The 13,793-nt window shown below is 36.5% G+C and overlaps 1 protein-coding gene and 1 pseudogene across 6 annotated transcripts in view; one reads left to right on the plus strand and one right to left on the minus strand.

Annotated features, from left to right (window-relative positions):
* PCDH9 (protocadherin 9) overlaps positions 1 to 13,793 on the plus strand; it is a 973,394-nt gene that overhangs the window by 359,875 nt on the left and 599,726 nt on the right. The window lies entirely within an intron of this gene.
* The window catches only part of LOC309647471 (TSSK6-activating co-chaperone protein pseudogene), a 205,860-nt pseudogene that overhangs the window by 154,322 nt on the left and 37,745 nt on the right, over positions 1 to 13,793 (minus strand). The gene's annotated exons all lie outside the window — the stretch shown is intronic.

The following is a 13,793-nucleotide window of genomic DNA, read 5'->3' on the forward strand; positions in this document are numbered from 1 at the left end:
AGTTCTTCTAGGTCCTTGTTAAACGTTTCTTGTATTTTCTCCACTCTTTTTCGAAGATTTTGGATCTTCTTTACTATCATTATTCTGAATTATTTTTCAGGTAGTTTGCCTATTTCCTCTTCATTTATTTGGTCTTCTGGGTTTTTATCTTGCTCCTTTGATTTAAAGATATTTCTCTATCTTCTCATTTTGTCTAATTTATAGTATTTGTGGTCTCCTTTCCCCAGGTTTCAGGGTCATAGTTCCTCTTGCTTCTGTCTCTGCCCCCAGTGGTAAGGTTGGTCCAGTGGGTAGGCTTTCTGATGGGAGGGTCTAGTACCTTCATTCTGGTGGGTCGAGCTGAGTCTTTTCCCTCCAAGGGCAGTGCCGTGTCAGGTGGTGTGTTTTGGGGTGTCTGTGAGCTTAGTATGACTTTAGGTATTCTGTGTGCTGATGGGTGGGTTTGTGTTCCTGTCTTGTTTATTTTTTGGTGTGACACGTCCAGCACTGGACACTTCTGGCAGTTGGGTGGAGCCACGTCTTGGATTCATATAGAGACCTCCGTGTGAGCTCTTGATGATTAATCTTCCCTGGGACTGGGAATTCTCTAGTGGTCCAGCATCCTGGACTCAGTCCTCCCACCCCAGAGCCTCAGGCCCAACTTCCGGTTGAGCAACCACGACCCTGTAAGTTGCTTGTCCCAGCAATAAAGGGGATTAAAAAAAAAGAAAAAGACTAACAAAACCCCAGACAGATGGTAAAAAGTAAAATCAAACAAACAAAAAAAGAAACAAGGAAACATGCACACACACAAAAGAAACAAAAACAGAACCAAATAAATGAAAAAGCAAGAGAACAACCAAACAAAAGAACCAAAGAACAAAATCAAACAATTAAAAGGAAAACTGACAAAAACAAAAAACCAAAAAACAAAACCAAAGCAGAGTGCCAACTGAAGAATGAAGCAAAGAAACAAAACAAACGAACAAAAATGATAAAAATAAAAAAGAAAAGAAAAGAAAAAGAGTCAGGGGGATGAAAACAGAACAACAGAAAAGCAATGTAGAAATAGAAAAAAATAAAATAGAAAATGTATTAAAGAAAAGAAAAAGACAAACAGAACCCCAGAGAAATGGTAAAAATAAAATCCAACAAACAGAAACAAGGAAACACACACACATGTAAAAGAAACAGAAACAGAAAGTAAGAGAACAACTGGACAAATAGAAGAACTCAATAATGAAATCAAATAGTTAGGATTAAAACTAACAAAAACAACCTAAAAACAAAGCCAAAGCAGTGTGCCAGTTGAAGAATAAAGCAAAGAAACAGAACAAACTGATAAAATTGATTTGATAAAATCAATTGATAAAATAATTTATAATTGATAAATAATTGATAAATTGATAATAATTGATAAATTATTGATAAATAATTGATAAAATAATGTAAAAAGGGAAAAAACACAGGACAACAGAACAGCAAAGTAGAAATGGAAATATAAAAATAATTTAAAATATATTAAAGAAAAAGAAGAAGAAAATAAGGGAAAAGAACACAGAACAACAGAAAAGCAAAGTAAAAATAGAAATATATTAAAAAAATTAAAATAAAAAATGTTCTAAAACACTGAGATCCCAAAAGACTAAATAAATAAAACAAAAATCTAAAATGACAGCAAACAAATAAAAAAAAAAACGAAAGAAAAAAATCCCCCCCCCAAAAATAAGGCCAGAACCAACAACAGAAAGAATCAAAACATAATAAAATTAATAGTAATAATTATATTTCCCTGGGGTCTCCGCTGTAAGTGTCCCTGCACACACCATGAGCCACAGGCTACCTTTGCCTCCCCAAGAGGCCTTCCTCTGTCTCTGGTCTGGTCTCTGGACCTGCTGTGGGCCCTGTGGGCACCACTCAGACTCTGATCTGGCCCAATTCCTGCTTCTGCTTGCCCCCAAAGTCACAGCTGCCAGGGCTAGACAGTTTTCATTTGTGGGAACACTCACTGTCTACTCAGATATTCCATAGATGCAGGGCCTACCTAGCTGATCATGGGGATTTAATCTGCAGCTTGTACAGCTGATGGAAAGATTTTCAGTCTTCTTCCTTAGTCACCCTGTCCCTGGGGTTCAGCTTTGGTTTTATCCTCACCTCTGCATGTGGTCGACCCACAGGAGTCTGGTCCTGAGGCCAGCTTGGAACTCTTCGGTGTGCCCCAGTGAGGCCAGGGTGCAGAGGTGGTATGACTACTTTGATCATGGGAGCCCTGGCAGTGTCAAATATGCAAGGAAGTTGGCAGCCACAGGCACAAGAGATATGGCCCTAGTGAGGGTCATTCCTGACACCCAGCATAAGGTGCGTGAGGGCCAGCTCTGAGGGGAATTTTTATTGCTCGGCAGCCAGTGCCAGTATGTGGGGAGAGAGAGGTTACAATAGTGGCTCCTCCCCCTGCGTGTGACTAAGCAGTAGTGCCCTGCTTCCATGGCAGTCCGGTCTTCCTCCATAGTCATTTCCTGCTGTGGATTTCCTCCCTCCCATCCCCTCAGTCTGTCTCCCCACAGCCAACATCAGTTCTCACTCCAGGCCTGTTCTCCAATCCCCATGCTCCAGCTCCCAGCCCCCTTACACACTTGTGAACACATGCACCAGTCCGGGGCACATAGGGCCTCAGTACGGATCATCTGCGTATTTCTCACTCTGTCCCATCTGCTACAGAACGGCCAGCTTCACCTTCTTCCTCAGATGCTTCCCTTCTATCCCAATTGATTTGCCCATTGGAGAGGGAGTTTCCCTGAATTTGGGAATCTCTTCTCTGCTTCAGCTCCCCCACCCCTGGGTGCAGGTCCTGTCCTGCTTCCTCTCCTCCTCCCTTCTTTTTTCTGTCCTACCCAATTGTGCAGGGATCTTTATAGTCCTTTCTGGTGTCCAAGGTCTTCTGCTAGTTTATAGCTGGTGTTCTGTTAGAATTGTTACATCTATAGATGTATTCCTGATGCATCCATGGAGAGAGATGAACTCCATGTCCTCCTACTCCTCCACCATCTTGAATCTGCCAACCTGATATTAGTTTTTAAATGAAAATAATTAATAGGTAAACCATTTAGTGATTTTTTAAGTAATATTTGGAAGTAACAAAGGTTATTGCAATTAACTGATTTTCACTAATGGTACTAAATTCACAAGCCAGTTTACTTTTATTTTATTTCTTTGTAAGAACAATCTTTCCTAAAACCCAAAAGGTAGAAAATATTTAAAGAGATATATATATGCGTATAAATATATATATATGTATAGCACACATATACATACATATATACACATATATATATATGCATACACACATAATTCCTAATATAAAAAAAATTATATTTTCAGTAACATACAGAATTACTCTCCAAAGTGCAATAAATTAATAAAAATGATAAAAACTATGTTACACTTCAGTCACTTACTGTGAAACTTTGCATATCTAACAAACAGTAGAGAAAGCATGCTGGATGGCAGCCTGGGTGACTCACTAAATAAGGACATATTCTCCTTTTCATCCTTTTCTCATGAAGAATCTTAAATCTGCACTTGAGCGAAATAACAAAAAGTACACATCATGGATTACAATTAGAGTTAAGTTCTCACATGTCCAAATGAGAAAACCCGAAGTTCTTACGTGCCATTTCATGTGACATTGGCCTTGCAAACAATTCCTAACAAATAATGGGGCAATTGCTGACCACCATTCTAAACATTATTTAGGAATCTTTATAATGACTGGTGGGAAACTCTGCTTGATATATATCTGTCATGTGCAATTTATATTATATAAAGTTGAATTTTCCCTAAATACCTCATTAAAAATATTTGTTAAGCCCTTATTAGCTTCTAACTAAGCATATATAAATTTGAAACAAATTACCAAGAATTCAAAGAATGTATAGTACAGTACTATATAGACACTGCACACACTCATCTTTAATGCTTCTGTATAATAATATTTTCTAGAAAATGTAAATTTTTATACTATTAAACTATGTTTGAAAAATTTAGAAGGCATTAGAGTTGTAAGTAAATATAATAATACACACATCTGGCCAACTCTATACTACTTATCTGTGCATTCTGATGTGGCTTGATTTAATTTTTTTAAATGGGGCCACAAATGCATCCATCCCTTGAGGCATATAAACAGGGATTGGGTGATAGGTATTCCTTCCTCTGTTTCTTGCCCACAAATATGATATTGAGACAGTTCTTTAGAGAAGAAACAAATTATCCGTCTTCCTCTTATTGGCCTTTTCCAAAATCATGCTGAAACAAATCCATGAGTCATAAATTAACGCTTCCTCCCTCCTTCCCTCCCTCCCTCCATCCCTCCCTCCCTTCTTTCCTTCCTTTCTTCCTTCCCAAATATTTATCTAGTAAATATACCAGAGACACAATTATGTTATACGCTAAGTACATCATGCTGAGCAGGCAAACATGGTTCTTTTGTGTCTCATACATTACAGTCTAAGGGGATACACTTTTATATTCAATAAGTTACCATAAATTGTAAGCAGTGCTAAATACATTCAAGATTCAAGAAGAGCATGTAACAGGAGCAATTTAAACTAGTAGAGGAAAAATATAACATTAATATAAGACTTGAGGGAGTCTACTAGGTAAATGATCAGGAATGGGGTACCCGGTGGTGGTGGAAAAATGAAAATATTTCTCAAGTAGTGTGCATGTGTGAAGGTCTGATGTTAGGAGGAGGCATGATAGGTTTGAGAGAAGCTCCACTGGTTATTTCTCTTCTCAATTCACAGCACTTTCCTGACTCCACTATTAAGACCTCATCTTGGTTTGAAATTCAGGAAGACAGTAGCTATCAAACTTCACATTCTTAGTCAGTGTGATATCTACGTATATTTTTAGTTAATAAGAACAGCGACTGTACACTATTTCTCAGTGTATTTTCCATATAGTTGGCTTTAAAAGTTCTAGAGACTTTATTTTAAACTCAGATATGCGAATTTGCATATATTCTTATAGATTTGGATTTTTTAAACAGATTTTATGTATAATAACTGTATGTATACTATAGATGAATATATGTAATTATTATATATAATAAATCTGATGTAAGGTTGCATTTGTATGTGGATGTGCAAATCTGATTTTATATATATTAATTAATAGCCCCTTATTATTAAATAAAGCACACATTAGTATTTTCCAGAGGATAAATAAATATACTTGAACAACATGGGTGGTCTTATAAATTTTCTTTCCTGGAAACTTATGGAGATGCTTTCAGTTGGATTCCTTGTATTCCAGCAACAGATATAAATTAGTTATCAAAATTTCCACCAGCTCAATATTTTTTTCAATTACTTAACCCTGTATAAAGGATGACTATCACTTTCTTTTATTGCTTATTAAACATGTTCTGCCAATTCTTTCTTCACCACAGAACAAGTGGGCTGGGTTTGATTCACAGGAAGAGCTGCATTTGACAGATTTGATGATGGTGTCAGCAGTGGTCGTAGGCTTGAAGGACAGCACCAAACTTTTCTGTGGCCCAGCTCCCGCTAATTAGTTGTTTGAAGACACTCTGTGTGCCACAGGCATAGGTGTATCAGCCAGACATCTTTGCCATTCCGAATGACAGCTGTGATGCAGCTGTTCGTGGAGAGAATGGAGTGTACAAAGAGAGAGGGGAAGAGCCTTTCAAACAAGTGACAACCATAGTAGCTTCCACTGAAGGACCCTGAAGATATGACAAAAAAACCAAAATGTAGAGTATAAAAGGTGTAGCTCAACCTCTCTTGGATCAGAATGGAAGCCACACATAAAATGACAATAAATGATGTCAGACTGTGAGAATGAGAGAAAAATATAGCTGTCTTAAAGTCCTTTTTAAATCAACTGAAGTTGCATGTTCTTGTGATTAATATAGGTCAAGCATTTGCTTATGGAATAACAGGGATGCGTGGAGTTTGCAGAAGGTTCTGCACATCTCTGGATACATATGCCTGCCAGAAAGCCCCATATTTAAACTCCTATAAGAGTACATGACCATAAATAATTTATTGGCTATCTCAAGATATTGAAGACATATTGGGAGGAGTAAAAGTAATACAAACACATGGGAGAAGAGGATAGAAATGGGAATGATAGAAAAATAAGAACTGATAACTTTTTTTTAGAAAAGAGTACTTATATTGAATTAACAATGAATAAAATTCTTTTTCACTCATTGATGATTATGAACTATGAGATCACTTTTTAACTACTCTTCAAAGGATTTGGAAATCTAATAAAAAGTCAAAATATCTATTGTTAGAAGTGCATATCGACTAATTAAATTAAATAAATATTTTTTTTCATAAAAGCATTTCATATTATAAAATCCTCATTCTAATTTCCAAACATCCAAACATCCACCAAGAATAATGTTTTTTATAAAAGATACCTAATATTTTATAAAACAAGTTTAATTATGCATTATAGGATTTATAAATATGCTCTAAATCATGATGTAAGCTACAGAAATTATCATAATGAAAGATATTTCAGGGCTTCCTTGGTGGCACAGTGGTTGGGGGTCTGCCTGCCAACTCAGGGGACGCGGGTTCTATCCCTGGTCCGGGAGGATCCCACATGCCGTGGAGTGGCTGGGCCCGTGTGCTGCAGCTGCTGAGCCTGTGCCCTAGAGCCCCGTAAGCCACAGCTGCTAAGCCCGTGCTCCACAGCGAGGGAGGCCACCACAGTGAGAGGCCTGCGCACTGCGGCAGGGGGTGGTCCCTGCTCGCAGCAGCTGGACGGGGCCAGCCTGCAGTGGCAGGGACCCAACACAGCCAAAAATAAATAAATAAATTTATAAAAAAAACAAAAAGATATTTCAAACTTGAAGTGGATTTTTGGATGTTTGCACTGGATTTATATATTTATATTTTATAAATATCACTATTATACTCTATAGACACATAAAATGATTATTTCAGAGGACTTAGGAGATATAGTTTGATGTGTCACCAAATTCTGGGAGAAATGGATGTAAAATTACAGCTAGACTTCTCTTTTGTTCTATAGTACATACAATTCTGAATATAGATATAAGGATGATTTACCTATTTAAAGGCTTGAGATACACTTATCTATGCCAATTAAATATAAAAATAATACAGAAAATATAAACTACATATTCTCAACTTTGACTTAATTTTAGCTTTTATTTTAATTTTATATAATTTTGAGATTTAAAATGTTAAAGCTTATTTTAAAATAGAAGCAACATAGAATCAATCTAATTATTGAGGAAGAGTTACCTAGACATCTTTTTTCTCTAAATACTTCAAACAAACAATGAATGTATGTCAGAATGTAAGTGTGTGTTTGTGTGTGTCCGTGTTGCATATATTAAATACAGATTAAATCTTCAAAAAGAATATATTAAGCAGAGACCTTCTCTTTAAATGTCATTTATTTCTTCAATTTTGGAATTATTGGAAATTTAGAAGATCATTCAGTGTCCATAGCATGTTATGCATGAGAGAGAGAGATTGATTCTGAAGCCACGACCACCATGAGATCTATATTCAGCAGGTCAGGCATAGAGTCTAAATCTGAAATTTTGGAAAAAAAATTCAAATTTTATGAAGTATCTGATGGGTTTTATATGGAAGGTGGACAGGGGGACTAAAGGCAGAGTTTAAGTGATGATCAGTATATATGTCATATACATAAATTAATGTTTTGCAGTCTCAGGATCACAACCAGCTTTTTCTTTTTTTTAAAATTTCTATTTATTTATTTATGGTTGTGTTGGGTCTTCGTTTCTGTGCGAGGGCTTTCTTTAGTTGTGGCAAGTGGGGTCCACTCTTCATCGCGGTGCGTGGGCCTCTCACTGTTGCGGCCTCTCTTGTTACGGAGCACAGGCTCCAGGCACGCAGGCTCAGTAATTGTGGCTCACAGGCCCAGTTTCTCCGTGGCATGTGGGATCCTCCCAGACCAGGGCTCGAACCCGTGTCCCCTGCATTGGCAGGCGGATTCTCAACCACTGCGCCACCAGGGAAGCCCCCCAGCTTTTTCTTAATAGAATGGAAAAGAACAGAATAGAATAAGTTGTATAGAATTGAATAAATAAGTTAGAACAGCATAAAATAAAGAGACAAAGAGAATAAGAGAAGAAAATAGAAGAGAAAAATATATTAGTTTGTATGGCATATAAAATAGTTAAGTATTATTTCAAGTGTATTAATAAATATGAGTAGATTCATTTACTTTAACTTGGTTAAGTGCATTTATACATTAATCCTACCATAAATAACCAAGAGGAGTTATTGAGGGGAGAACTTTTTAAACTCATTCAGTTTACCCACCCTTTTTACAAAGGAAATCTTATGGGACAAATGATCCAAGAGACCCACATCAATAAACTCTGACCTAAGGCTGGGATTTAAGAGAGATAACCACTGAAGTGAAAGAGTGTTGTATTATTCTGTGAGTCTGGTTGCTGGTCTCAAATCTGGGTCTGACACCATCTTTGTCAGAAGCATTAGAGTAGTGGCTAAGAGTACAAGCTATAGATCTAGATTTTCTGAACTTGAATCCTGCCACAGCCCCTTATTTGCTATGTGACAGTGTGCAAGTCACTTACCTCTCTATACCTTCCTTTGTTGAACTATAAACCAGAGCATAGGAGATTCCTCCCCCAAAAGTTGTTAATTCAGTTAATAAAATCAAAATGTTTTTAAAGCGTTCCAGATAAATAAGTGTTATGAAGGGTGAGCTACTTTTTATCAGTGGCTTTCAAACTTTTGCCCTTAAACAATAATAAGCAAACCATTTTACATAGAAATGTAATATAAACACTCAAGCATACACAAACATATATTGATATTTAACACATTCACTGGTAAAATAGTTTGATTATAAAATCGTATTCAAAGAAAACCTATTAATTATTATATTCCATGTAACTCATTTTGATAAACACTGGTCTAGATCATAAATGATACTGTATGCTAAATTCGATTTTCTGATGTTAAAATCAAGCCTCTTGAAATTTAAGTAAGACCTCCATTGTTAAATAACATGCATGTTAGAAAATAAAACAAAAAGGATGTGATGTCAAAGGTGTGCCTGTGTGAGTGTATTATCTACACACTTGTTATCAGAAAAGTAAAAGTATTTTTTAAAATTTTCAATTCCACCTTGCTTTTTGGACAAAAATCTTTAATGATATATGTCTAGCATATTTTTCAAATGAACCTCCATTCAAAAATAAAACCTTGAAGGATTTCTCATTGAGATTAATTTCTTACTGCGTTTGTCATTGTTGCCCATTCTAATGTGTCTGTTTTTTTTCTTTTAATTAATTAATTAATTTATTTATTTAGGCTGTGTTGCGTCTTCATTTCTGTGCGAGGGCTTTCTCTAGTTGTGGCAAGCAGGGGCCACTCTTCATCGTGGTGCGTGGGCCTCTTACTATCGTAGCCTCTCTTGTTGCGGAGCACAGGCTCCAGACACGCAGGCTCAGTAGTTGTGGCTCACGGGCCTAATTGCTCAGCGGCATGTGGGATCTTCCCAGACCAGGGCTCGAACCCGTGTCCCCTGCATTGGCAGGCAGATTCTCAACCACTGCGCCACCAGGGAAGCCCCTAATGTGTCTGTTTTTAAAGGAAATGTATGTATCTTATCATAAGTATGATGTCTTCTTTTTTTCCATTTCTGCTAAGAATTTTTTAAAAATAAGATCAAAATAATTTTTTTTTTAGTTTCTAACTACAAATTAATAAAGCCTCAACACAGTGATATGCTGAAATAATTGCAGAAATACTGTTGTACAGTGAAAGATGACAGAAATTGAGCTAAATTTTGGATGGCAGGCAACTCCAGCTTCTTCCTCAAGTAATGTACAAGTTTGAATTTGAACATATAAAAATTGCTAACATTTTATATTGGTCAAAAGTATATTATGTGAAAGTCAACTACCACTTACCTATATTAAATGTTAGTAGTTCAGATTGACCAGTAATATTTAAAAACTAGCCAATTAAGTTTATAAGATAATATGAGAATAGAGGGAAAATTCATTAATTAACTAATATTTTAAAATATGTTTTAATTTTTCAATATACCACTCTACATGTTTGCATCTTAAAATTGGAATAAAAGTGAAGGGATTATCACTACTTTCAAACTTTCCTTTAAGAGTCTACTCTGTAGCTGCAGAAGGTGGAAGTTCCTGGTGTCCAGAAATCATACCCTCCCAAATAATTCCACTGTGTCAGTTAAAGATTAAAAAGCAGTTCACCCCACCAAAGAAAGCCATATTGCATGTAAGTTTGATAATGAGTTCTTAAATAATGAAGTTCATGCATTTAAAAAATAGCAGTTTGGGAGTTTAGCCCACATCTAGCAAAAGGACATTTTTTAAACACATACTTTAGAGAAGAGGTTTATAATTTTTCAGATTGATCTCATAGCCATTACCATCTAATACTCTTATTCTATTGATGTATAATTATTTCCATATTTTTGGCCAGGAAGCCAAGCTGCTTTAAAGTGCACTTTCTGGAGTAATTATCTCAAGTTTGATTTGGATGAGTATTTAGGACATAATATCTATTTAAAACAAATGGATAGAATAAAATTTCAGGAAATCTCACATTGATATTTAATTTTAAGCAATTTGTAGCTGTGCATTTTACCAAAATTCTACAGGAGATTTAGTATTGTTTTCAAAGTGATGGCTGGTTTGTTTATTTGCTTATTGGCACAGTTATTACATAAGCAGTTTTCCAGTTGAGACCATGGGAAACCTCCACTCAAGATGTGAAGGAAAAACAAGAACGTTTTGGGTGAGTGAGTTTAATCTTGATTCAGAATGTATCTAGAAAGCAGAATATGATGTGTATCATCTTAAGTAATACAAATGTTGATACAATACAATAAGAATATTCAAATTTGAATTCTAAATATGGATTGAAAAAATAGATAAACAAATTGAGGTAGCATACAATGTAATACTACGCAGCAAAGAATGGAAGAAACAACTAATACATGTAATAACATGGATGAATCTCAGTAGTATCATGATAAGTGGGAAAAAAAGACATAAAAGGCAAATACTATATACTTTAATTTCTATGACATTCTGGAAAAAGCAAAGCTATAGAGACAGAACTCAGATCAGTGGTTGATAGGAGCTGGGGCTTGAAGGGATGGTATTAACTACAAAGAAGCTCAGAGGAAGTTTTGGAGTGATATAGACTGTAGTTTTATGGATCAACTATAGTCTATAACTTGACTATAGTTGTGGTTTTTCAAGGAAAAAGTTTCACTGATTGGAGTTAAATAGGCAAAGGAGAGTTTGTTCAAGACTATTGCAATAGGGGAGAGAGATGGAACTCAACTATTTTAGAACAAATGTGGGAGAGTTTTAAGCACTGGGGTGAGCTAGTGGGAAAAGATGGGGGGATTTGAGATGGGAAGTTGGTCAAAGTGATCTGGCCATCTGTGTTTGGCCTTAGTACTTATCAAAGTTAGGCTCCTCCCCCACACAGAGACTAGGAGATAAGGATGGACTTATCTTTCTTGATGAGTACATTTCAAAGAAAGGCATTCCTGAGCTGTAAAACTGGCAAGAGAGGGGAGACTTTTATTTCAAAAGGGCAGAGAGATCTTTTACAATTGTAAGTTGATTTGTTTCTTGTTTTAAGTAAATGCTCTAAGAAAAGGGAGGTCAGGGCCTAGAGTCAGAAAGAAGGCTGTCTAAAGTTGAGTCAAGCTGAGGGGAATGTGAAGGATACCCCAGTCAGAGTCCCTACTGTGTGTGTTTGTCAGAACTCATAGAACTCTACTCCTAAAAGGGTGAATTTCACTACATGCAAATTGTTTGAATGTGTGCTCAATAAACTTGACATTAAAAAAAAAAATACAGCAGTGAAAAATGTCACCATTGGTGTAGAATGAGAGCAGTAAGATCATGATTCCATAGAGAAAGGGAAAAGTGAGATTATAACCCCATAGGAAATTGATCCTTTTCTCTTTCATGTATGGATCATCTAACATCTTTCATGAGTGACATGATAATAAGTAAACTTAATATATTCATGATATCAGGTCTCTGCCTAGAAATACAAAACAGAGACCCTAGCTGCTATAGACAAAATGTTTGCTTGCATATCTTTCTATTTACTAAATTGTTAAGAAAAACAAGGAGCTGGAACCTAGAGGAACATACTTGATTAAAATCAACACACTCATCTAACCAAATTCTATACCAAACACACTATTCTAGCTTCATAGAATTGAAGCAATTGTACTATTCTTTCAACAAGATGTACATAGTTATGGTGAAAATCATCTCAGGAGTGAACTTTGCTTCTTAGAATGCAACTGTATAGTGGCAGAAAAAAAGAGAGTTTCTTATTTCTTATGTTGACTCCTATACTGCTGAATGCTTTAATTCCAGAATCAGAGGGTGTCTAATCTCCTTGTAGTGGTGATTAGAGGGCAAAGTTCTCATTTTCATCAGGGAATAAGGGACCAGGGGCTGGGGATGCAAGGAATCAGGATCTCCAAGGAACAGCATGCTTTATGCATCTTGTTAACAGGATTCTCCAGGCACTCTCTCCCCACCCTTTAGTCACTTCACTGAAAATACAAAAGGCTCATTTAGCAGCACAGGTAGGCAAAACATCACAGAACCAACCAATCAACACAAATATTTCCTCTCTGAGGCTCCCTTGTGACCTTGAGAAGCATGATGAATGACTTAAAGGATGGAACAGACAGAAGTTTCATGATAAACCAAAAAATTATGTTCTGCTGCATGATGAAGGTAAATAAAATGGAGAGAGCTATATATACGTTTAGTTTAAATAAGACTCGGTAAATTCTGTAACTGCTTTGTGCAGCCTTGACCCTAGATCAGAGTGTACTCAGCCTGTAGGGTAATCAGAACTTTCTCCATAAACCTCAGCCTGTTACAGTTCTTACCAGATTTACTTTCTCAGTACAATAGTACTTTACAGCTTTCTACTCGATTATGGCCAGAGTTCCTAGCAGTTATTGATAACCATACCATAGACTTCATATCTCAACCAGCACAGGCAGGAGCAAGGCAATCAGCACAATGAATTTCCTAACCTGGATCTATCCTCCTGAAACATGAAGATGATGACTCAGTTCTACAGTTGAGCTTGTGATTCTCACTGTGGTGAAAATTCTTATGTCATTTTTATTTTTAGCTCTTTGGCACAATTATAGAAAATTATTGTAGGAAAATCACAGCTTTCATAAGGAAGAGACCTGACCGCTTTTAAGAGGTTCTAAATGTTGGGGAAAACTCATAAACACTGTGCAGTGCATTTCTTGGTGAGAAAATGCAGATAAAAATATGTTTACTAAAAGAATGAAGTAAGATTGCCAGACAGTTTCACTTTATCTTTCCCATTCTCTGCCTTCTCCCTCTGAACCCTGCCTTGTGTTTCCTTTGTTGTGGCTGCTATCAAAAACCCATACTCTTCCAAGGCCTGCCTCTCTCTTCAAAAATCACCTGTGATTCAAGTGTCCATTTCTGGCATGTGCAGCAGAGCTGAATTAGGTGAACACACAGTTGGGAATGACAATCTTGAGTGGCTTTTCTCCCACGTCCCTCACTAAGATGCAAGTGAGTAAAATGAATTAGTTTAATGGCTGGAGGTGTTTGCAAACTAAGTTCAGTAAAACCATGTCATAGTGATTTGACATTTCAGAGTGACTTCAATACCAAAAAATATGGGGCCAAATTTCAGAGCACCTCCCATATCATTTAATGTAAC

Source organism: Balaenoptera physalus (assembly GCF_965194825.1).
Source record: "Balaenoptera physalus genome assembly, chromosome: 18".
Taxonomy (NCBI): domain Eukaryota; kingdom Metazoa; phylum Chordata; class Mammalia; order Artiodactyla; family Balaenopteridae; genus Balaenoptera; species Balaenoptera physalus.